This window comes from Phoxinus phoxinus, assembly GCF_949152265.1.
Source record: "Phoxinus phoxinus genome assembly, chromosome: 18".
Taxonomy (NCBI): domain Eukaryota; kingdom Metazoa; phylum Chordata; class Actinopteri; order Cypriniformes; family Leuciscidae; genus Phoxinus; species Phoxinus phoxinus.
The window spans coordinates 18003240-18027585 of record NC_136893.1 but is presented as its reverse complement, the minus strand read 5'-3'; positions in this window follow the sequence as shown (position 1 = coordinate 18027585).

The following is a 24346-nucleotide window of genomic DNA, read 5'->3' as shown; positions in this document are numbered from 1 at the left end:
CAGCCACAACAATAAATTTGGCGGAAAAATACGTTTAGCAACAATAGTGAGACTTCTACACAATGAAACCACAAAGTATACTTCGCTTCCCAAGTCACATATACTGGTCTATGCCAATTTGGGTCACACTATATATATATTTTATTTGTTTGGGACCGTTCCTGATGCATCCCTAGCAAACAACCCTATATTTTACTATTTTTATTTTATTTTATTAATCTAACTAACATCTTGTTCCCTACCTGCCTGAATCACTAACTTCGGGGTACCCCTATCTGAGATGGAAGAGATTGATCAGGTTTTGCGGTGCCACTGGACCTAATCCAGGGACGCCCTCTGCTGGGGTGGTGTACCACACCAGTATTGCCCCACTGGGCCCCCACAGAGTGCGTTTCACTTTTGCTGTTTTAACCAAAACAGCGACCCTTTATACTCTCGTAGTATAAATAATCTTCACTCGCCTCGTCGGAGTGAAGCTCTCCCGTTCCCCTTCAAAATCTCTTCCAATCAGACAGCCCTAATACTTAATAAAAATCTTTCTACCTTGTTTGCTGATTTGCCAGAGATGTCACCACAGAATGGTTTCCCGCCAATCCTCCACCAAACTGTTAGGGGAACAGTTATAAGACCCGAGACCAGATATGTAGAAAAGATGACCAGGAGTCGTGAGGTTCAATCAAAAAGATAAAAATTTACTGAAGAATAGTTTGCAGTTTCATTGGTAGAGCGAGCGTCAAAGTCTCACCAGGAGGTCGCAAGCCAACTCTACCTTACACAAAATAATACACCAATTATACCATTTTGCAAGGGCAAGCATCGCATCATCATACATCTGATTGGCTAAGAGAATATAAGACCATAAACAATTTCACACATGTGAGCAGATAAAAGGTGCCTATCGCCATTAGTCAGGATAGCTGTCGCCAATCCTTAGATGTAGGTCAGCGTTAACCTCGCAGGTTAGAGAAGAGCGTCGATGAGGCTGAGCGTTGGGTCCCAAATGCCTACGTAGAAAGTCAAACACACACACACATAACACCACCAAATAACATCGCCAAGGCCGAAGAGTGCTTGAGCTTCGTATTATCAGTTAGCCAAAACATAGCTCCTCAGGAAGAAAGGCAGAGAAATGGCATTGCTCTCTAGAGAAAATATATAATTTCACAAGCACAAAAGAATATAGAAATGATTATGTGATAATGCATATATATATATTTGATTATTGATTTGTATAAAAGTAATGTAAGCATTCAAAAGGATATGGAATTAAATATATATATATAACTGACTGAAGAGACAAGGGATTTTGACCGCCCCTTCAATTTGAAATGTTTTGCTGCTATAATAAGTCTGGCTTTCAAAGCCCATGCTGCAGGTGAGGCTCGAACTCACAACCTAGGCATTGCTCTGCTGCGTACTGCCTTATAAGTACCGCGCGCTAAACGATTGCGCCACTGGAGCTTCTGACACATATCAAAATGATCAAATACAATGAGTGGAATCATATACAAAACGGTCCATTTTAAAGCAAGGCTACAAAGCTTGATCACACAAGCCCCTCTTGCCGAATGATTAAGACACATTCTACCTATTATGTACCTCAATTAGACATACCTATCCAATAGCCCTTGAACACTCTTTTAATGAACGATGACCATGCAGCTATATTCAGCCCTTTTGCGTTACTTTCTTAGAATTCTTTTAATTGTTTACAGCCATGCAATGCTCAAACAATCCTCTAGTAGGAATTTGAAATGCTTTGCTGCTATAATGACTCTGGCTTTCCAAAACAATGCTCCAGGTGAGGCTCGAACTCATAACCTCGGCATTGCTCTGCTGCGTACTGCCTTATAAGTACCGCGCGCTAACCGATTGCGCCACTGGAGCTTCTGACACATATCAAAATGATCAAACACAATGAGGGGAATCAGAAACAAAACGGTCCATTTTAAACCAAGGCTACTAAGCTTGATCACACAAGCCCCTCTTGCTTTCTAAAACCATGCTCCAGGTGAGGCTCGAACTCACAACCTCGGCATTGCTCTGCTGTGTATTGCCTTATAAGTACTGCGCGCTAACCGATTGTGCCACTGGAGCTGCTTGACATGATCCTGTACCAAAATCCATGTGGGAATTAGCCATTTTAGCTATTACCATGAATGTATTTTGATTTGAAATGTTTTGCTGCTATAATAAGTCTGGCTTTCAAAGCCCATGCTCCAGGTGAGGCTCGAACTCACAACCTCGGCATTGCTCTGCTGCGTACTGCCTTATAAGTACCGCGCGCTAACCGATTGCGCCACTAGAGCTTCGGAGACACATCTCAAAATGATCAAACACAATGAGGGGAATCAGAAACAAAACGGTCCATTTTAAAGCAAGGCTACTAAGCTTGATCACTCAAGCCCCTCTTGCTTTCTAAAACCATGCTCCAGGTGAGGCTCGAACTCACAACCTCGGCATTGCTCTGCTGTGTATTGCCTTATAAGTACCGCGCGCTAACCGATTGTGCCACTGGAGCTACTTGATAATAATGTGTACCAAAATCCATGTGGGGATTAGCCATTTAAGCTATTACCATGAATGTATTTTGATTTGAAATGTTTTGCTGCTATAATAAGTCTGGCTTTCAAAGCCCATGCTCCAGGTGAGGCTCGAACTCACAACCTCGGCATTGCTCTGCTGCGTACTGCCTTATAAGTACCGCGCACTAACCGATTGCGCCACTGGAGCTTCGGAGACATATCAAAATGATCAAACACAATGAGTGGAATCATATACAAAACGGTCCATTTTAAAGCAAGGCTACAAAGCTTGATCACACAAGCCCCTCTTGCCGAATGATTAAGACACATTCTACCTATTATGTACCTCAATTAGACATACCTATCCAATAGCCCTTGAACACTCTTTTAATGAACGATGACCATGCAGCTATATTCAGCCCTTTTGCGTAACTTTCTTAGAATTCTTTTAATTGTTTACAGCCATGCAATGCTCAAACAATCCTCTAGTAGGAATTTGAAATCCTTTGCTGCTATAATGACTCTGGCTTTCCAAAACAATGCTCCAGGTGAGGCTCGAACTCACAACCTCGGCATTGCTCTGCTGCGTACTGCCTTATAAGTACCGCGCGCTAACCGATTGCGCCACTGGAGCTTCGGAGACATATCAAAATGATCAAACACAATGAGTGGAATCATATACAAAACGGTCCATTTTAAAGCAAGGCTACAAAGCTTGATCACACAAGCCCCTCTTGCCGAATGATTAAGACACATTCTACCTATTATGTACCTCAATTAGACATACCTATCCAATAGCCCTTGAACACTCTTTTAATGAACGATGACCATGCAGCTATATTCAGCCCTTTTGCGTTACTTTCTTAGAATTCTTTTAATTGTTTACAGCCATGCAATGCTCAAACAATCCTCTAGTAGGAATTTGAAATCCTTTGCTGCTATAATGACTCTGGCTTTTCAAAACAATGCTCCAGGTGAGGCTCGAACTCACAACCTCGGCATTGCTCTGCTGCGTACTGCCTTATAAGTACCGCGCGCTAACCGATTGCGCCACTGGAGCTTCTGACATATATCAAAATGATCAAACACAATGAGGGGAATCAGAAACAAAACGGTCCATTTTAAACCAAGGCTATTAAGCTTGATCACACAAGCCCCTCTTGCTTTCTAAAACCATGCTCCAGGTGAGGCTCGAACTCACAACCTCGGCATTGCTCTGCTGTGTATTGCCTTATAAGTACCGCGCGCTAACCGATTGTGCCACTGGAGCTGCTTGACATAATCCTGTACCAAAATCCATGTGGGAATTAGCCATTTTAGCTATTACCATGAATGTATTTTGATTTGAAATGTTTTGCTGCTATAATAAGTCTGGCTTTCAAAGCACATGCTCCAGGTGAGGCTCGAACTCACAACCTCGGCATTGCTCTGCTGCGTACTGCCTTATAAGTACCGCGCGCTAACCGATTGCGCCACTGGAGCTTCGGAGACACATCTCAAAATGATCAAACACAATGAGGGGAATCAGAAACAAAACGGTCCATTTTAAAGCAAGGCTACTAAGCTTGATCACTCAAGCCCCTCTTGCTTTCTAAAACCATGCTCCAGGTGAGGCTCGAACTCACAACCTCGGCATTGCTCTGCTGTGTATTGCCTTATAAGTACCGCGCGCTAACCGATTGTGCCACTGGAGCTACTTGATATTAACGTGTACCAAAATCCATGTGGGGATTAGCCATTTAAGCTATTACCATGAATGTATTTTGATTTGAAATGTTTTGCTGCTATAATAAGTCTGGCTTTCAAAGCCCATGCTGCAGGTGAGGCTCGAACTCACAACCTAGGCATTGCTCTGCTGCGTACTGCCTTATAAGTACCGCGCGCTAAACGATTGCGCCACTGGAGCTTCTGACAGATATCAAAATGATCAAACACAATGAGTGGAATCATATACAAAACGGTCCATTTTAAAGCAAGGCTACAAAGCTTGATCACACAAGCCCCTCTTGCCGAATGATTAAGACACATTCTACCTATTATGTACCTCAATTAGACATACCTATCCAATAGCCCTTGAACACTCTTTTAATGAACGATGACCATGCAGCTATATTCAGCCCTTTTGCGTTACTTTCTTAAAATTCTTTTAATTGTTTACAGCCATGCAATGCTCAAACAATCCTCTAGTAGGAATTTGAAATCCTTTGCTGCTATAATGACTCTGGCTTTCCAAAACAATGCTCCAGGTGAGGCTCAAACTCACAACCTCAGCATTGCTCTGCTGCGTACTGCCTTATAAGTACCGCGCGCTAACCGATTGCGCCACTGGAGCTTCTGACACATCTCAAAATGATCAAACACAATGAGGGGAATCAGAAACAAAACGGTCCATTTTAAAGCAAGGCTACTAAGCTTGATCACACATAGGGCTGGGCGATATGGCCCAAAAAAAATATCACAATATTTTTTTTTATATCAGTCGATATCGATAATTATCGATAAATGTCAAATCTTTATTTATTTCAAGTTTAAAGACAGATTTGTACTCCTAAGTGAAAGCTGTAGAAACCAGAGCGTTGTGTTTTTAAAATACTCTTTATTGTCAGAACATATCATGACAAACACTTGCCAAACAGGTGAACATTTCACAAATCCGAGGTAGAACATTCAAACATTTGACATTTTTCCTTAACAAAATAAATATCTTTATTTCAGTAGTATTAGCTTGAGTTAGGATGCAGATTTACTTTATACAATTTATGTTCATTAACAAAAACAGTAACATCTGTTAAAAAAAAGTAACAACATTATTTTTATTTGGTAAAATGTAATATTCTTTAGTTTTATTAAAATTAACCTTTGGTCATCCAGCATCATGCATTTAGATCATGATAACCACAGATAAAATGTAACTTTATGGTTTCTATGGTATTTATGAAAACCAGTAGCCTAAATACATTATTAAAAACTGTAATTATATTCCATTAGTCTTTTAATACATTGTCTACGTTAATAATATTATACAATTCAATATATATATATATATATCCCACATTTCATGGTGCTAATCATGGCATTAATATTACTAGGCTAACGTTACAGTAACGTTAAATCCGTGGTAAATGATGGGAATGTGTAACGTTAGACGGAAAAGCCTTCTGACTGTATCGTTGCGCACAGTGTTTCTCCTGTTCGTCAGCGCGGTCTCATCTGCCTTTAAACTGGTTTAAATCACTGAGACATTTGTGTTCCTCGCTGAATACAAGCGCTTCTCACTGGATCTAGTGTCAGAGACCATAGACAGTATATAAACTGGACACAGCGACCCCATAGGTTTCAACGGAGAGCAGTGAAGTCAATTAGAAGCACTTACTTCCTGATCGCAAGGCGAACTGCGCAGGCTCAAACTGAGCTTGACGACGTAGATGTGACGTGAGCAACCTGTAGGTCTTCTAGTAGCTGTGCCGAGAGAAATCTGAATCATTCCCTTCCGAATCTCGCAGAGACGGAGAGCGTGGGTATTTGCTGTCCATGAGCTAGCAACGGGAGCAACTTTATCACTCTCTGTGGGCTTCTCCCTTGACTTTATGCCTCCACGTCCTCCCGATTGCTTGCGAGCTTCTCTGCCTGTCCATACGGTAATTTTTCGACTTGTGCGACAGAGTCGCGCGGGTATGACGCAATCGTTAGCCTGTTTTTACAAAAACTGCTTCTACGGGGCCATAACGTAAGATACAAGGTAATAGAGCCTTTTATACATTTTCGTGTTTCTTTAGAAATAAACAATGGACAAACGGTGTCTTTAAACGCCTCAGATGTAAAGTTATTCGCTGTCAAAGTGACGCCAAAATGAATGGGAGTCAATGGAATGCTAACAGCAGGTGGGGGTCCGCTAGCCAATGGCGGCGCCCAGGTCGGCTTCAATATCTTTCGGAACACTGCCCCCCTGTCAGAGACCGATCAGAGTAAACGCGTCTGCTCGAGGGAGCTCGCGCTCGCGCTGTCGTTTGGACTTTGAGCCGAGCGGATAAACGGTCCGTGTGGCGCGCGCGGTTCAAATGAGATTCATTCCGCTTTTGGCGCAAAAACATTATCGAACATTTATCGAGCTCTTTATATCGTTTTATCGAGAAAAATTATATCGCGATAATTATCGTTATCGTTTTATCGCCCAGCCCTAATCACACAAGCCCCTCTTGCTTTCTAAAACCATGCTCCAGGTGAGGCTCGAACTCACAACCTCGGCATTGCTCTGCTGTGTATTGCCTTATAAGTACCACGCGCTAACCTATTGTGCCACTGGAGCTGCTTGACATGATCCTGTACCAAAATCCATGTGGGAATTAGCCATTTAAGCTATTACCATGAATGTATTTTGATTTGCTGCTATAATAAGTCTGGCTTTCAAAGCCCATGCTCCAGGTGAGGCTCGAACTCACAACCTCGGCATTGCTCTGCTGCGTACTGTCTTATAAGTACCGCGCGCTAACCGATTGCGCCACTGGAGCTTCGGAGACATATCAAAATGATCAAAAACAATGAGTGGAATCATATACAAAACGGTCCATTTTAAAGCAAGGCTACAAAGCTTGATCACACAAGCCCCTCTTGCCGAATGATTAAGACACATTCTACCTATTATGTACCTCAATTAGACATACCTATCCAATAGCCCTTGAACACTCTTTTAATGAACGATGACCATGCAGCTATATTCAGCCCTTTTGCGTTACTTTCTTAGAATTCTTTTAATTGTTTACAGCCATGCAATGCTCAAACAATCCTCTAGTAGGAATTTGAAATCCTTTGCTGCTATAATGACTCTGGCTTTCCAAAACAATGCTCCAGGTGAGGCTCGAACTCACAACCTCGGCATTGCTCTGCTGCGTACTGCCTTATAAGTACCGCGCGCTAACCGATTGCGCCACTGGAGCTTCTGACACATATCAAAATGATCAAACACAATGAGGGGAATCAGAAACAAAACGGTCCATTTTAAACCAAGGCTACTAAGCTTGATCACACAAGCCCCTCTTGCTTTCTAAAACCATGCTCCAGGTGAGGCTCGAACTCACAACCTCGGCATTGCTCTGCTGTGTATTGCCTTATAAGTACCGCGCGCTAACCTATTGTGCCACTGGAGCTGCCTTATAAGTACCGCGCGCTAACCGATTGCGCCACTGGAGCTTCGGAGACACATCTCAAAATGATCAAACACAATGAGGGGAATCAGAAACAAAACGGTCCATTTTAAAGCAAGGCTACTAAGCTTGATCACTCAAGCCCCTCTTGCTTTCTAAAACCATGCTCCAGGTGAGGCTCGAACTCACAACCTCGGCATTGCTCTGCTGTGTATTGCCTTATAAGTACCGCGCGCTAACCGATTGTGCCACTGGAGCTACTTGATAATAACGTGTACCAAAATCCATGTGGGGATTAGCCATTTAAGCTATTACCATGAATGTATTTTGATTTGAAATGTTTTGCTGCTATAATAAGTCTGGCTTTCAAAGCCCATGCTGCAGGTGAGGCTCGAACTCACAACCTAGGCATTGCTCTGCTGCGTACTGCCTTATAAGTACCGCGCGCTAAACGATTGCGCCACTGGAGCTTCTGACACATATCAAAATGATCAAACACAATGAGTGGAATCATATACAAAACGGTCCATTTTAAAGCAAGGCTACAAAGCTTGATCACACAAGCCCCTCTTGCCGAATGATTAAGACACATTCTACCTATTATGTACCTCAATTAGACATACCTATCCAATAGCCCTTGAACACTCTTTTAATGAACGATGACCATGCAGCTATATTCAGCCCTTTTGCGTTACTTTCTTAGAATTCTTTTAATTGTTTACAGCCATGCAATGCTCAAACAATCCTCTAGTAGGAATTTGAAATGCTTTGCTGCTATAATGACTCTGGCTTTCCAAAACAATGCTCCAGGTGAGGCTCGAACTCACAACCTCGGCATTGCTCTGCTGCGTACTGCCTTATAAGTACCGCGCGCTAACCGATTGCGCCACTGGAGCTTCTGACACATATCAAAATGATCAAACACAATGAGGGGAATCAGAAACAAAACGGTCCATTTTAAACCAAGGCTACTAAGCTTGATCACACAAGCCCCTCTTGCTTTCTAAAACCATGCTCCAGGTGAGGCTCGAACTCACAACCTCGGCATTGCTCTGCTGTGTATTGCCTTATAAGTACCGCGCGCTAACCGATTGTGCCACTGGAGCTGCTTGACATGATCCTGTACCAAAATCCATGTGGGAATTAGCCATTTTAGCTATTACCATGAATGTATTTTGATTTGAAATGTTTTGCTGCTATAATAAGTCTGGCTTTCAAAGCCCATGCTCCAGGTGAGGCTCGAACTCACAACCTCGGCATTGCTCTGCTGCGTACTGCCTTATAAGTACCGCGCGCTAACCGATTGCGCCACTGGAGCTTCGGAGACACATCTCAAAATGATCAAACACAATGAGGGGAATCAGAAACAAAACGGTCCATTTTAAAGCAAGGCTACTAAGCTTGATCACACAAGCCCCTCTTGCTTTCTAAAACCATGCTCCAGGTGAGGCTCGAACTCACAACCTCGGCATTGCTCTGCTGTGTATTGCCTTATAAGTACCGCGCGCTAACCTATTGTGCCACTGGAGCTGCTTGACATGATCCTGTACCAAAATCCATGTGGGAATTAGCCATTTAAGCTATTACCATGAATGTATTTTGATTTGCTGCTATAATAAGTCTGGCTTTCAAAGCCCATGCTCCAGGTGAGGCTCGAACTCACAACCTCGGCATTGCTCTGCTGCGTACTGCCTTATAAGTACCGCGCGCTAACCGATTGCGCCACTAGAGCTTCGGAGACACATCTCAAAATGATCAAACACAATGAGGGGAATCAGAAACAAAACGGTCCATTTTAAAGCAAGGCTACTAAGCTTGATCACACAAGCCCCTCTTGCTTTCTAAAACCATGCTCCAGGTGAGGCTCGAACTCACAACCTCGGCATTGCTCTGCTGTGTATTGCCTTATAAGTACCGCGCGCTAACCGATTGTGCCACTGGAGCTACTTGATAATAACGTGTACCAAAATCCATGTGGGGATTAGCCATTTAAGCTATTACCATGAATGTATTTTGATTTGAAATGTTTTGCTGCTATAATAAGTCTGGCTTTCAAAGCCCATGCTGCAGGTGAGGCTCGAACTCACAACCTAGGCATTGCTCTGCTGCGTACTGCCTTATAAGTACTGCGCGCTAAACGATTGCGCCACTGGAGCTTCTGACACATATCAAAATGATCAAACACAATGAGTGGAATCATATACAAAACGGTCCATTTTAAAGCAAGGCTACAAAGCTTGATCACACAAGCACCTCTTGCCGAATGATTAAGACACATTCTACCTATTATGTACCTCAATTAGACATACCTATCCAATAGCCCTTGAACACTCTTTTAATGAACGATGACCATGCAGCTATATTCAGCCCTTTTGCGTTACTTTCTTAAAATTCTTTTAATTGTTTACAGCCATGCAATGCTCAAACAATCCTCTAGTAGGAATTTGAAATCCTTTGCTGCTATAATGACTCTGGCTTTCCAAAACAATGCTCCAGGTGAGGCTCGAACTCACAACCTCGGCATTGCTCTGCTGCGTACTGCCTTATAAGTACCGCGCGCTAACCGATTGCGCCACTGGAGCTTCTGACACATATCAAAATGATCAAACACAATGAGGGGAATCAGAAACAAAACGGTCCATTTTAAACCAAGGCTACTAAGCTTGATCACACAAGCCCCTCTTGCTTTCTAAAACCATGCTCCAGGTGAGGCTCGAACTCACAACCTCGGCATTGCTCTGCTGTGTATTGCCTTATAAGTACCGCGCGCTAACCTATTGTGCCACTGGAGCTGCTTGTCATGATCCTGTACCAAAATCCATGTGGGAATTAGCCATTTAAGCTATTACCATGAATGTATTTTGATTTGCTGCTATAATAAGTCTGGCTTTCAAAGCCCATGCTCCAGGTGAGGCTCGAACTCACAACCTCGGCATTGCTCTGCTGCGTACTGCCTTATAAGTACCGCGCGCTAACCGATTGCGCCACTGGAGCTTCGGAGACATATCAAAATGATCAAACACAATGAGTGGAATCATATACAAAACGGTCCATTTTAAAGCAAGGCTACAAAGCTTGATCACACAAGCCCCTCTTGCCGAATGATTAAGACACATTCTACCTATTATGTACCTCAATTAGACATACCTATCCAATAGCCCTTGAACACTCTTTTAATGAACGATGACCATGCAGCTATATTCAGCCCTTTTGCGTAACTTTCTTAGAATTCTTTTAATTGTTTACAGCCATGCAATGCTCAAACAATCCTCTAGTAGGAATTTGAAATCCTTTGCTGCTATAATGACTCTGGCTTTCCAAAACAATGCTCCAGGTGAGGCTCGAACTCACAACCTCGGCATTGCTCTGCTGCGTACTGCCTTATAAGTACCGCGCGCTAACCGATTGCGCCACTGGAACTTCTGACACATATCAAAATGATCAAACACAATGAGGGGAATCAGAAACAAAACGGTCCATTTTAAAACAAGGCTACTAAGCTTGATCACACAAGCCCCTCTTGCTTTCTAAAACCATGCTCCAGGTGAGGCTCGAACTCACAACCTCGGCATTGCTCTGCTGTGTATTTCCTTATAAGTACCGCGCGCTAACCGATTGTGCCACTGGAGCTGCCTTATAAGTACCGCGCGCTAACCGATTGCGCCACTGGAGCTTCGGAGACACATCTCAAAATGATCAAACACAATGAGGGGAATCAGAAACAAAACGGTCCATTTTAAAGCAAGGCTACTAAGCTTGATCACTCAAGCCCCTCTTGCTTTCTAAAACCATGCTCCAGGTGAGGCTCGAACTCACAACCTCGGCATTGCTCTGCTGTGTATTGCCTTATAAGTACCGCGCGCTAACCGATTGTGCCACTGGAGCTACTTGATAATAACGTGTACCAAAATCCATGTGGGGATTAGCCATTTAAGCTATTACCATGAATGTATTTTGATTTGAAATGTTTTGCTGCTATAATAAGTCTGGCTTTCAAAGCCCATGCTGCAGGTGAGGCTCGAACTCACAACCTAGGCATTGCTCTGCTGCGTACTGCCTTATAAGTACCGCGCGCTAAACGATTGCGCCACTGGAGCTTCTGACACATATCAAAATGATCAAACACAATGAGTGGAATCATATACAAAACGGTCCATTTTAAAGCAAGGCTACAAAGCTTGATCACACAAGCCCCTCTTGCCGAATGATTAAGACACATTCTACCTATTATGTACCTCAATTAGACATACCTATCCAATAGCCCTTGAACACTCTTTTAATGAACGATGACCATGCAGCTATATTCAGCCCTTTTGCGTTACTTTCTTAGAATTCTTTTAATTGTTTACAGCCATGCAATGCTCAAACAATCCTCTAGTAGGAATTTGAAATGCTTTGCTGCTATAATGACTCTGGCTTTCCAAAACAATGCTCCAGGTGAGGCTCGAACTCACAACCTCGGCATTGCTCTGCTGCGTACTGCCTTATAAGTACCGCGCGCTAACCGATTGCGCCACTGGAGCTTCTGACACATATCAAAATGATCAAACACAATGAGGGGAATCAGAAACAAAACGGTCCATTTTAAACCAAGGCTACTAAGCTTGATCACACAAGCCCCTCTTGCTTTCTAAAACCATGCTCCAGGTGAGGCTCGAACTCACAACCTCGGCATTGCTCTGCTGTGTATTGCCTTATAAGTACCGCGCGCTAACCGATTGTGCCACTGGAGCTGCTTGACATGATCCTGTACCAAAATCCATGTGGGAATTAGCCATTTTAGCTATTACCATGAATGTATTTTGATTTGAAATGTTTTGCTGCTATAATAAGTCTGGCTTTCAAAGCCCATGCTCCAGGTGAGGCTCGAACTCACAACCTCGGCATTGCTCTGCTGCGTACTGCCTTATAAGTACCGCGCGCTAACCGATTGCGCCACTGGAGCTTCGGAGACACATCTCAAAATGATCAAACACAATGAGGGGAATCAGAAACAAAACGGTCCATTTTAAAGCAAGGCTACTAAGCTTGATCACACAAGCCCCTCTTGCTTTCTAAAACCATGCTCCAGGTGAGGCTCGAACTCACAACCTCGGCATTGCTCTGCTGTGTATTGCCTTATAAGTACCGCGCGCTAACCTATTGTGCCACTGGAGCTGCTTGACATGATCCTGTACCAAAATCCATGTGGGAATTAGCCATTTAAGCTATTACCATGAATGTATTTTGATTTGCTGCTATAATAAGTCTGGCTTTCAAAGCCCATGCTCCAGGTGAGGCTCGAACTCACAACCTCGGCATTGCTCTGCTGCGTACTGCCTTATAAGTACCGCGCGCTAACCGATTGCGCCACTAGAGCTTCGGAGACACATCTCAAAATGATCAAACACAATGAGGGGAATCAGAAACAAAACGGTCCATTTTAAAGCAAGGCTACTAAGCTTGATCACACAAGCCCCTCTTGCTTTCTAAAACCATGCTCCAGGTGAGGCTCGAACTCACAACCTCGGCATTGCTCTGCTGTGTATTGCCTTATAAGTACCGCGCGCTAACCGATTGTGCCACTGGAGCTACTTGATAATAACGTGTACCAAAATCCATGTGGGGATTAGCCATTTAAGCTATTACCATGAATGTATTTTGATTTGAAATGTTTTGCTGCTATAATAAGTCTGGCTTTCAAAGCCCATGCTGCAGGTGAGGCTCGAACTCACAACCTAGGCATTGCTCTGCTGCGTACTGCCTTATAAGTACTGCGCGCTAAACGATTGCGCCACTGGAGCTTCTGACACATATCAAAATGATCAAACACAATGAGTGGAATCATATACAAAACGGTCCATTTTAAAGCAAGGCTACAAAGCTTGATCACACAAGCACCTCTTGCCGAATGATTAAGACACATTCTACCTATTATGTACCTCAATTAGACATACCTATCCAATAGCCCTTGAACACTCTTTTAATGAACGATGACCATGCAGCTATATTCAGCCCTTTTGCGTTACTTTCTTAAAATTCTTTTAATTGTTTACAGCCATGCAATGCTCAAACAATCCTCTAGTAGGAATTTGAAATCCTTTGCTGCTATAATGACTCTGGCTTTCCAAAACAATGCTCCAGGTGAGGCTCGAACTCACAACCTCGGCATTGCTCTGCTGCGTACTGCCTTATAAGTACCGCGCGCTAACCGATTGCGCCACTGGAGCTTCTGACACATATCAAAATGATCAAACACAATGAGGGGAATCAGAAACAAAACGGTCCATTTTAAACCAAGGCTACTAAGCTTGATCACACAAGCCCCTCTTGCTTTCTAAAACCATGCTCCAGGTGAGGCTCGAACTCACAACCTCGGCATTGCTCTGCTGTGTATTGCCTTATAAGTACCGCGCGCTAACCTATTGTGCCACTGGAGCTGCTTGTCATGATCCTGTACCAAAATCCATGTGGGAATTAGCCATTTAAGCTATTACCATGAATGTATTTTGATTTGCTGCTATAATAAGTCTGGCTTTCAAAGCCCATGCTCCAGGTGAGGCTCGAACTCACAACCTCGGCATTGCTCTGCTGCGTACTGCCTTATAAGTACCGCGCGCTAACCGATTGCGCCACTGGAGCTTCGGAGACATATCAAAATGATCAAACACAATGAGTGGAATCATATACAAAACGGTCCATTTTAAAGCAAGGCTACAAAGCTTGATCACACAAGCCCCTCTTGCCGAATGATTAAGACACATTCTACCTATTATGTACCTCAATTAGACATACCTATCCAATAGCCCTTGAACACTCTTTTAATGAACGATGACCATGCAGCTATATTCAGCCCTTTTGCGTAACTTTCTTAGAATTCTTTTAATTGTTTACAGCCATGCAATGCTCAAACAATCCTCTAGTAGGAATTTGAAATCCTTTGCTGCTATAATGACTCTGGCTTTCCAAAACAATGCTCCAGGTGAGGCTCGAACTCACAACCTCGGCATTGCTCTGCTGCGTACTGCCTTATAAGTACCGCGCGCTAACCGATTGCGCCACTGGAACTTCTGACACATATCAAAATGATCAAACACAATGAGGGGAATCAGAAACAAAACGGTCCATTTTAAAACAAGGCTACTAAGCTTGATCACACAAGCCCCTCTTGCTTTCTAAAACCATGCTCCAGGTGAGGCTCGAACTCACAACCTCGGCATTGCTCTGCTGTGTATTTCCTTATAAGTACCGCGCGCTAACCGATTGTGCCACTGGAGCTACTTGACAATAATGTGTACCAAAATCCATGTGGGGATTAGCCATTTAAGCTATTACCATGAATGTATTTTGATTTGAAATGTTTTGCTGCTATAATAAGTCTGGCTTTCAAAGCCCATGCTGCAGGTGAGGCTCGAACTCACAACCTAGGCATTGCTCTGCTGCGTACTGCCTTATAAGTACCGCGCGCTAAACGATTGCGCCACTGGAGCTTCTGACACATAACAAAATGATCAAACACAATGAGTGGAATCATATACAAAACGGTCCATTTTAAAGCAAGGCTACAAAGCTTGATCACACAAGCCCCTCTTGCCGAATGATTAAGACACATTCTACCTATTATGTACCTCAATTAGACATACCTATCCAATAGCCCTTGAACACTCTTTTAATGAACGATGACCATGCAGCTATATTCAGCCCTTTTGCGTTACTTTCTTAGAATTATTTTAATTGTTTACAGCCATGCAATGCTCAAACAATCCTCTAGTAGGAATTTGAAATCCTTTGCTGCTATAATGACTCTGGCTTTCCAAAACAATGCTCCAGGTGAGGCTCAAACTCACAACCTCAGCATTGCTCTGCTGCGTACTGCCTTATAAGTACCGCGCGCTAACCGATTGCGCCACTGGAGCTTCTGACACATCTCAAAATGATCAAACACAATGAGGGGAATCAGAAACAAAACGGTCAATTTTAAACCAACGCTACTAAGCTTGATCACACAAGCCCCTCTTGCTTTCTAAAACCATGCTCCAGGTGAGGCTCGAACTCACAACCTCAGCACTGCTCTGCTGTGTATTGCCTTATAAGTACCGCGCGCTAACCTATTGTGCCACTGGAGCTGCTTGACATGATCCTGTACCAAAATCCATGTGGGAATTAGCCATTTAAGCTATTACCATGAATGTATTTTGATTTGCTGCTATAATAAGTCTGGCTTTCAAAGCCCATGCTCCAGGTGAGGCTCGAACTCACAACCTCGGCATTGCTCTGCTGCGTACTGCCTTATAAGTACCGCGCGCTAACCGATTGCGCCACTGGAGCTTCTGACACATATCAAAATGATCAAACACAATGAGGGGAATCAGAAACAAAACGGTCCATTTTAAACCAAGGCTACTAAGCTTGATCACACAAGCCCCTCTTACTTTCTAAAACCATGCTCCAGGTGAGGCTCGAACTCACAACCTCGGCATTGCTCTGCTGTGTATTGCCTTATAAGTACCGCGCGCTAAACGATTGTGCCACTGGAGCTTCGGAGACACATCTCAAAATGATCAAACACAATGAGGGGAATCAGAAACAAAACGGTCCATTTTAAAGCAAGGCTACTAAGCTTGATCACACAAGCCCCTCTTGCTTTCTAAAACCATGCTCCAGGTGAGGCTCAAACTCACAACCCTCGGCATTGCTCTGCTGTGTATTGCCTTATAAGTACCTCGCGCTAACCGATTGTGCCACTGGAGCTACTTGATAATAACGTGTACCAAAATCCATGTGGGGATTAGCCATTTAAGCTATTGCCATGAATGTATTTTGATTTGAAATGTTTTGCTGCTATAATAAGTCTGGCTTTCAAAGCCCATGCTGCAGGTGAGGCTCGAACTCACAACCTAGGCATTGCATTGCTCTGCTGCGTACTGCCTTATAAGTACCGCGCGCTAAACGATTGCGCCACTGGAGCTTCTGAGACATATCAAAATGATCAAACACAATGAGTGGAATCAGATACAAAACGGTCCATTTTAAAGCAAGGCTACAAAGCTTGATCACACAAGCCCCTCTTGCCGAATGATTAAGACACATTCTACCTATTATGTACCTCAATTAGACATACCTATCCAATAGCCCTTGAACACTCTTTTAATGAACGATGACCATGCAGCTATATTCAGCCCTTTTGCGTTACTTTCTTAGAATTCTTTTAATTGTTTACAGCCATGCAATGCTCAAACAATCCTCTAGTAGGAATTTGAAATGCTTTGCTACTATAATGACTCTGGCTTTCCAAAACAATGCTCCAGGTGAGGCTCGAACTCACAACCTCAGCATTGCTCTGCTGCGTACTGCCTTATAAGTACCGCGCGCTAACCGATTGCGCCACTGGAGCTTCTGACACATATCAAAATGATCAAACACAATGAGGGGAATCAGAAACAAAACGGTCCATTTTAAAACAAGGCTACTAAGCTTGATCACACAAGCCCCTCTTGCTTTCTAAAAGCATGCTCCAGGTGAGGCTCGAACTCACAACCTCGGCATTGCTCTGCTGTGTATTGCCTTATAAGTACCGCGCGCTAACCGATTGTGCCACTGGAGCTACTTGACAATAACGTGTACCAAAATCCATGTGGGGATTAGCCATTTAAGCTATTACCATGAATGTATTTTGATTTGAAATGTTTTGCTGCTATAATAAGTCTGGCTTTCAAAGCCCATGCTGCAGGTGAGGCTCGAACTCACAACCTAGGCATTGCTCTGCTGCGTACTGCATTATAAGTACCGCGCGCTAAACGATTGCGCCACTGGAGCTTCTGACACATATCAAAATGATCAAACACAATGAGTGGAATCATATACAAAACGGTCCATTTTAAAGCAAGGCTACAAAGCTTGAACACACAAGCCCCTCTTGCCGAATGATTAAGACACATTCTACCTATTATGTACCTCAATTAGACATACCTATTCAATAGCCCTTGAACACTCTTTTAATGAACGATGACCATGCAGCTATATTCAGCCCTTTTGCGTTACTTTCTTAGAATTCTTTTAATTGTTTACAGCCATGCAATGCTCAAACAATCCTCTAGTAGGAATTTGAAATGCTTTGCTGCTATAATGACTCTGGCTTTCCAAAACAATGCTCCAGGTGAGGCTCGAACTCACAACCTCGGCATTGCTCTGCTGCGTACTGTCTTATAAGTACCGCGCGCTAACCAATTGCGCCACTGGAGCTTCTGACACATATCAAAATGATCAAACACAATGAGGGGAATCAGAAACAAAACGGTCCATTTTAAAGCAAGGCTACTAAGCTTGATCACACAAGCCCCTCTTGCTTTCTAAAAGCATGCTCCAGGTGAGGCTCGAACTCACAACCTCGGCATTGCTCTGCTGTGTATTGCCTTATAAGTACCGCGCGCTAACCGATTGTGCCACTGGAGCTACTTGACAACAACGTGTACCAAAATCCATGTGGGGATTAGCCATTTAAGCTATTACCATGAATGTATTTTGATTTGAAATGTTTTGCTGCTATAATAAGTCTGGCTTTCAAAGCCCATGCTGCAGGTGAGGCTCGAACTCACAACTTAGGCATTGCTCTGCTGCGTACTGCCTTATAAGTACCGCGCGCTAAACGATTGCGCCACTGGAGCTTCTGACACATATCAAAATGATCAAACACAATGAGTGGAATCACATACAAAACGGTCCATTTTAAAGCAAGGCTACAAAGCTTGATCACACAAGCCCCTCTTGCCGAATGATTAAGACACATTCTACCTATTATGTACCTCAATTAGACATACCTATCCAATAGCCCTTGAACACTCTTTTATTGAACGATGACCATGCAGCTATATTCAGCCCTTTTGCGTTACTTTCTTAGAATTATTTTAATTGTTTACAGCCATGCAATGCTCAAACAATCCTCTAGTAGGAATTTGAAATCCTTTGCTGCTATAATGACTCTGGCTTTCCAAAAAAATGCTCCAGGTGAGGCTCGAACTCACAACCTCGGCATTGCTCTGCTGCGTACTGCCTTATAAGTACCGCGCGCTAACCGATTGCGCCACTGGAGCTTCTGACACATCTCAAAATGATCAAACACAATGAGGGGAATCAGAAACAAAACGGTCCATTATAAAGCAAGGCTACTAGGCTTGATCACACAAGCCCCTCTTGCTTTCTAAAACCATGCTCCAGGTGAGGCTCGAACTCACAATTAGGATATTATGTCATGGTAATCTATAAATCGCTCATATATGAACTGTTGTGAGATGCACACAGAGTGACTTTCTATTGCATGTGAAAAGATGGATTCTAAAGTTTGAGCTGACTCACAAATGTACTCTTACAACAACTTTTCCTCTTCTCAACATGGACTGAGTGTTCCCGGGGGCGGGGTTTATGTACATTTTCTTGCTGATGTTACTAATGCTGCGTTCCAGGCAGGTTTTTGAGCACGTAAATTGTAGTGTTCCAGGCCAGTCACGCCAAACTACCTGATATAACATATAAGCATGATCAATGCTGTCAAGTTCAGGTTTACGTCACCTAAACATTTACATGTGGCAATACACTTTCACGACATACTTATTGTTTCAGACACATAACATTATAATACATAATCGTGTGTGTATTATTATCATTATTATTATATTATTATTAATTTGACCGCAACGTTATATTGTCCTAAAGTGTATTCTCACCGTGTACCGCCTGCAGAAACATTGCATAGGGGCTGCCATTGACATTGTTGTTTTGTATGGTTTCGCAGGCTATGTGACGTCAGAGCTCGTAACTGGGAGTACATCGATCCAGTACGAGTTCACGGGTGATTTGTGATTCTTTTGGATATCCCCATTCGTTGTGCGCTTGCAGCCAACACCTGTTACAACAAGTTTGAAGGGAAACAGTAAAGTTAATTTGTAATCATTTATTGTGAAGAATGTTACTGGAAACTACCTTGAGCACTAGTTTGGACTCATCATAATCATAATCTGATTTATTCCACTGTTAAATGGAATAAATCTAGAATATTTTATATATTTATAAGGGACATCTTTGACTTGACCTGCATATATTAACCTTCACCCTAACAACAGCGCTGTGCTGGCATTCTAAGAATTGCAGAGTGATTCAGAATCTGGTATCATCAAATATAAACAAGTTCAATCTAAAAAATGGGGAAAATATAAGAATTGTGCAATTGTTTACTCTGCAAATAAGGACCATTTGAAATCCAGTTACCGTCGTGCATGACACAGCAGACTAAAACTCATTATGAGGCAATATGACCACTGCTGTGTTCACAGTAGAATCTTGATTGCAACAACAGCCCAATCTAAACTCAGTGCTTGACATGCGAACAGTTGTTTTCCTCTCTGTTCACTCTTCACCAACTATAATTGATTGCGGTTATTGCTGACAAAGCTCACCAGGCTCATTTAGACTGTGTATTTTCCTACTTAAAGTTGAGTATGTCCTCAGGGCTAAATGTGATTGTATTGAGTATTCTTAATGAAGAACAATAATCTGTAAACACTCTGATGGAGTCATTATCTTGCAAGAGAAATCAACATTCACATATCATAGGGCCTTGATCAAGCTTTTACTAGTAAACTCTGTATTTAAATATGCTATTGAGACATCTACTGTTAGCAACATGTAGTAATAATGGAGGCATTTTAAAATTGGAAATTTACTATGAGAATGGGACCCAACCCTAAAACTCTTTTAAAACTAAGAGTTCAAAGATAAAAATCAAGACTTGAATAGCCATATAACTTTATTTTTTGTATTAATCAGTGATGGTTTAGAGTAGCTGGGCCTCGCTGCCTCTAGCAGCCGTTTCACAGTCTGATGGTTCTTGATTGGATTCTCTGATATCATTTGCCAGATGGTTATAGTGAAAATAGTCTGTGATGGGTGAATGTGGTCCTTAAGGAATGATCCAATCCTCATCTGCATCGAGTAGATGTCCTGGGTGTTTGACAGAATCTGCTACAATTTGCATTTCAGAATGAAACATCTGCCTTTATATACTGTGATAACACCAGTTGTTGAAGTTGGCCAGGATATTTGTTAGCTTGCCAAGCCTTTTGTGGAGAAAGAAGAGGCACTGCTATTCTTTTTCGAGTATGAAGCTATAGGTGACTTTTTTCTGGTTATTTAACAATAACTGAATCCAGATAATTAGCTTGAGAAGCAAGTTTACTTGAGACTTTTCAGAGAACGTATATTTAATATCGGTATATTTGCAAGTGAACAAAATATGTCAGTGCATGAGAGACAATTTTGTCCTATTTAGGATAGGATCTGTAGAAAACATTAAAAACACATGCAGTGTTGCTTAATTGATCATGTTTTAAGGAATTTTAGATTTGTTTTAATTATTTTATTTATTGCAGTGTGTTGACAGAACAGCAGGAATATTAAATGTCAATGAAGACAGCTGGCAGCTGATTGGCACGTGTCTTCAGATGAATGTCTCCATGACTGTCCTCATGGTGTAATTCATCCAGTGTCCTCAATATTTTCTCCTGCAGTAGAACATACTGTACACCAATGAGACAAACTCCCTCAAAACAGACATTTTACTTTCAGACGTTACAGTGAAAGGAGTTGCAGAACGTTGGAGCCGCATGTGACATCTGGCACCTATTATTATATTCTGTACTATATTCATGCTCTGTTTGGGTCATGCCCCTTTATAATATGGTCAGAACAACCAAACATCTTTGCCATTTTTGCACATTTCATAATTAATTTTTACCCAAAATCAATTTCTTTATTAAAAAGTTTTTTAAAAAGTACAAAATAAATAAAGTTTGTCTATATTGATATTGTTGTTGGAATAATGAACCAATAACATATACATAATCTGATACAGACATAAGCAAATATTTATACTAGAACGAACAGTCTGCGTATTTTAACTGATAAAACTGAAGGAAAAAAGAAAAGGAAATTAATTTTTATTAAAAAGGAAATTAAAATGAAAAAATCTTACCAATGCTGAGTGGAAAAATATGACCAGGAATGAGTCTCACTCAGCCTTGGCTTTGTTCACACTGGTGTTTTGACACTTAAGTAATATTTTCTTAGCTACACTTCACTTTCCTGTGTACACTGCTGAATAGCAAATACCGTATATCCTTTTCATCTCCCTCTCATCAGACAAGAACCGCACTATTTATTAAAGCTGTATGCAGTTCTCAATAACACAGCAGCAAATCTACGTGACCTTAAAAAACATAGTTGGTATAATTTCAATTTGAAAAACTAAGAAACCATAAACTCAATTGGAAAAGAAGGATTTGTTCAATGGAAATATTTATTTACAAACACCCACACATGCTTAATAATGATGATGTGATGGTCAGATTTTCAGAGACAAAATGTTATCGAATGACATGGTCATCAGTTGTAACATGAAAACAACAAATATACAACACACCATCTGGCTCACGTGTCTCGTTGGGATGACACAAGGGTCACCTTCAGATGTAGTGCGGGAGAACCACTGAAACATTCACTGAATTTTCCTGATCTGAACCGTTTACATTTGTCGTTACTGTTCAAAGTCACATATGAGGAATACAAGTGATTCTTTTTTTAGGTTGATTTAATGTTATTTAATAATATTTAATAATTATAATAAAATAATAGGCTACCTAATTGAATAAAATCAGTTAAATTATGCTACCACATGAACAGATTTATCTGACCCAAAAACAAAAATGTGTGTTTTTCAGTATTGTTCGAGACCCTGTGATGAGGGAAACCCAATAAACCCCACCATCAGAAAAAATCTGAGCCTCTGTACAGATTATGTTGTTTTTTGTTGTTGTTTTGTACTGGCGTTGCCAGCTTAGCTCACTTCCAAAACAAGTTTTATTGCTATCGCTCAATCTTCTCAGGTCTTTATCTCTATGAGGCTTAGGCATGAAAGTAAAACAGTGAAATATGATCAGTGGGATGCAGTGGTGGCAGATGGATGAGCTAGAGTCCAGTCAGGTGGACATACGAGATTGGAGGCGACAGGAGGAGTTGGGCTCCATGATTTAAAGATGAGGGTTAAAGTAGGATTCCAAGAAGTCCAGCTTATTCTCCAGAGGTATCACTTATTATTGCACTGTCGAGAAGAACACCTTGGAACAAACTTGTGAAGTTGAAAAAAGGACAGACAGAAAAAAAAGTGAGAGAGAGGGAGAACTAGTCTGAAAACCATATGCATATAAGCCAATCATTGTCATCCTGTCATTTTCCTCGAAAGCAATTAGTCACCCGACATATACGACAGTAACCTAGCCTGGACAAGAAATGTACTTTATGAGCATAATTAAATGATTTCAATATTTTTTTATATATAATTAAAAAAAATATGATGGGAACAAATAACACTGCACTAACCTTTTTTTCCGGCTTTCTCATATTGTCACAACTTTCATGTTGTTTTTGTTAAATGTTGATACGTCTCTAGATTATAAACTGTATATATAGAATATTAAATATATAATTATGCACTTTAAACTAAAAGTAATTTTTTCGCCAACTAACATTATAACATTTTATTTGGTCAGAGTAAAATTGCCTGAAAATAATCAAATTTATCTAAATGAAAAAATATATAACTAGAATTTTTTTTTTTAAATGAACACTGAATCTGGGAAATAACCTTTTTAACAGAAAAAATACAAGGCACAAACTTGGACACAGATCATAAAACGTACAACTTGAATTATGATAACAACCCATAAGCAATGGACATCTTGACCTATTTCACTGCAGATTCCCACCTCATTACTGGCACGCATGTACAGAATGCTCAAAAGCTCATTTAGCCTCTGGGTCATCTGAGGGCCACTTTCTCTGAAAGCAAAGACGGCTGACCTCCTGCTGCTTTATACACCTCTGAGAGAAATACCAATTACCGACCATATCACCGTCCATATCACAGCGCCGTCAACACCATAAGCCTCATGACATCAGCATGTTAACTCCATTTTCCATTATACCCTGAGCTACACAAGCACACACATAAGCCCACACTACCAAAGGTGCCATGTTTATGATGCTATTGTGGCCCCGGGGTCTCAAAGGATTCTTCAAAAGCATGCATGGGGGAGGGAGGGAATTAGAGCAGATAGAACAGAAGTACTTCATCTCCCGTATGTCTAACCACACCACTGTGAAAGGAGCTACGAAAAACCCAGCGCTAATCAAAGTGCATCGACAGTACGTGCTGCATTAATGCACACTGCAAATTGCCCTGAGAAATTATAGATTTGAAAATAGGCTCTTTCCCTGCCACTAGAAACAAAGGGGGGGAGAAATGAAAGAGGGCTATTTTCTGAGGATGTTACTTTTTTGGTTGCTTGCAGTGGGCAGGAATTGTCTTGGTTTGATTTATGATTGGCATAAAACAGTGGCAAATTCACACAAAATACCTGATATTTAATTACAGTGCTGTAAGTTTAACCCCTGTGGTGACTATAAATGAAACATGCTGTTGACATTCTATAGTCACAATTAAAGTGGGGGAAAAATAAGAGAATTTGGAAATGCAAATTGAAGGTATAGGAAATTGTACGTTGCTGTTGTGCTCAATGGGGTCTGTTTGTGGAGCTTTCTGTGTTCCTTCCACTGTAAATGTTTCTCTTTGTAAGCTTTGGATAGGCGGGTGAG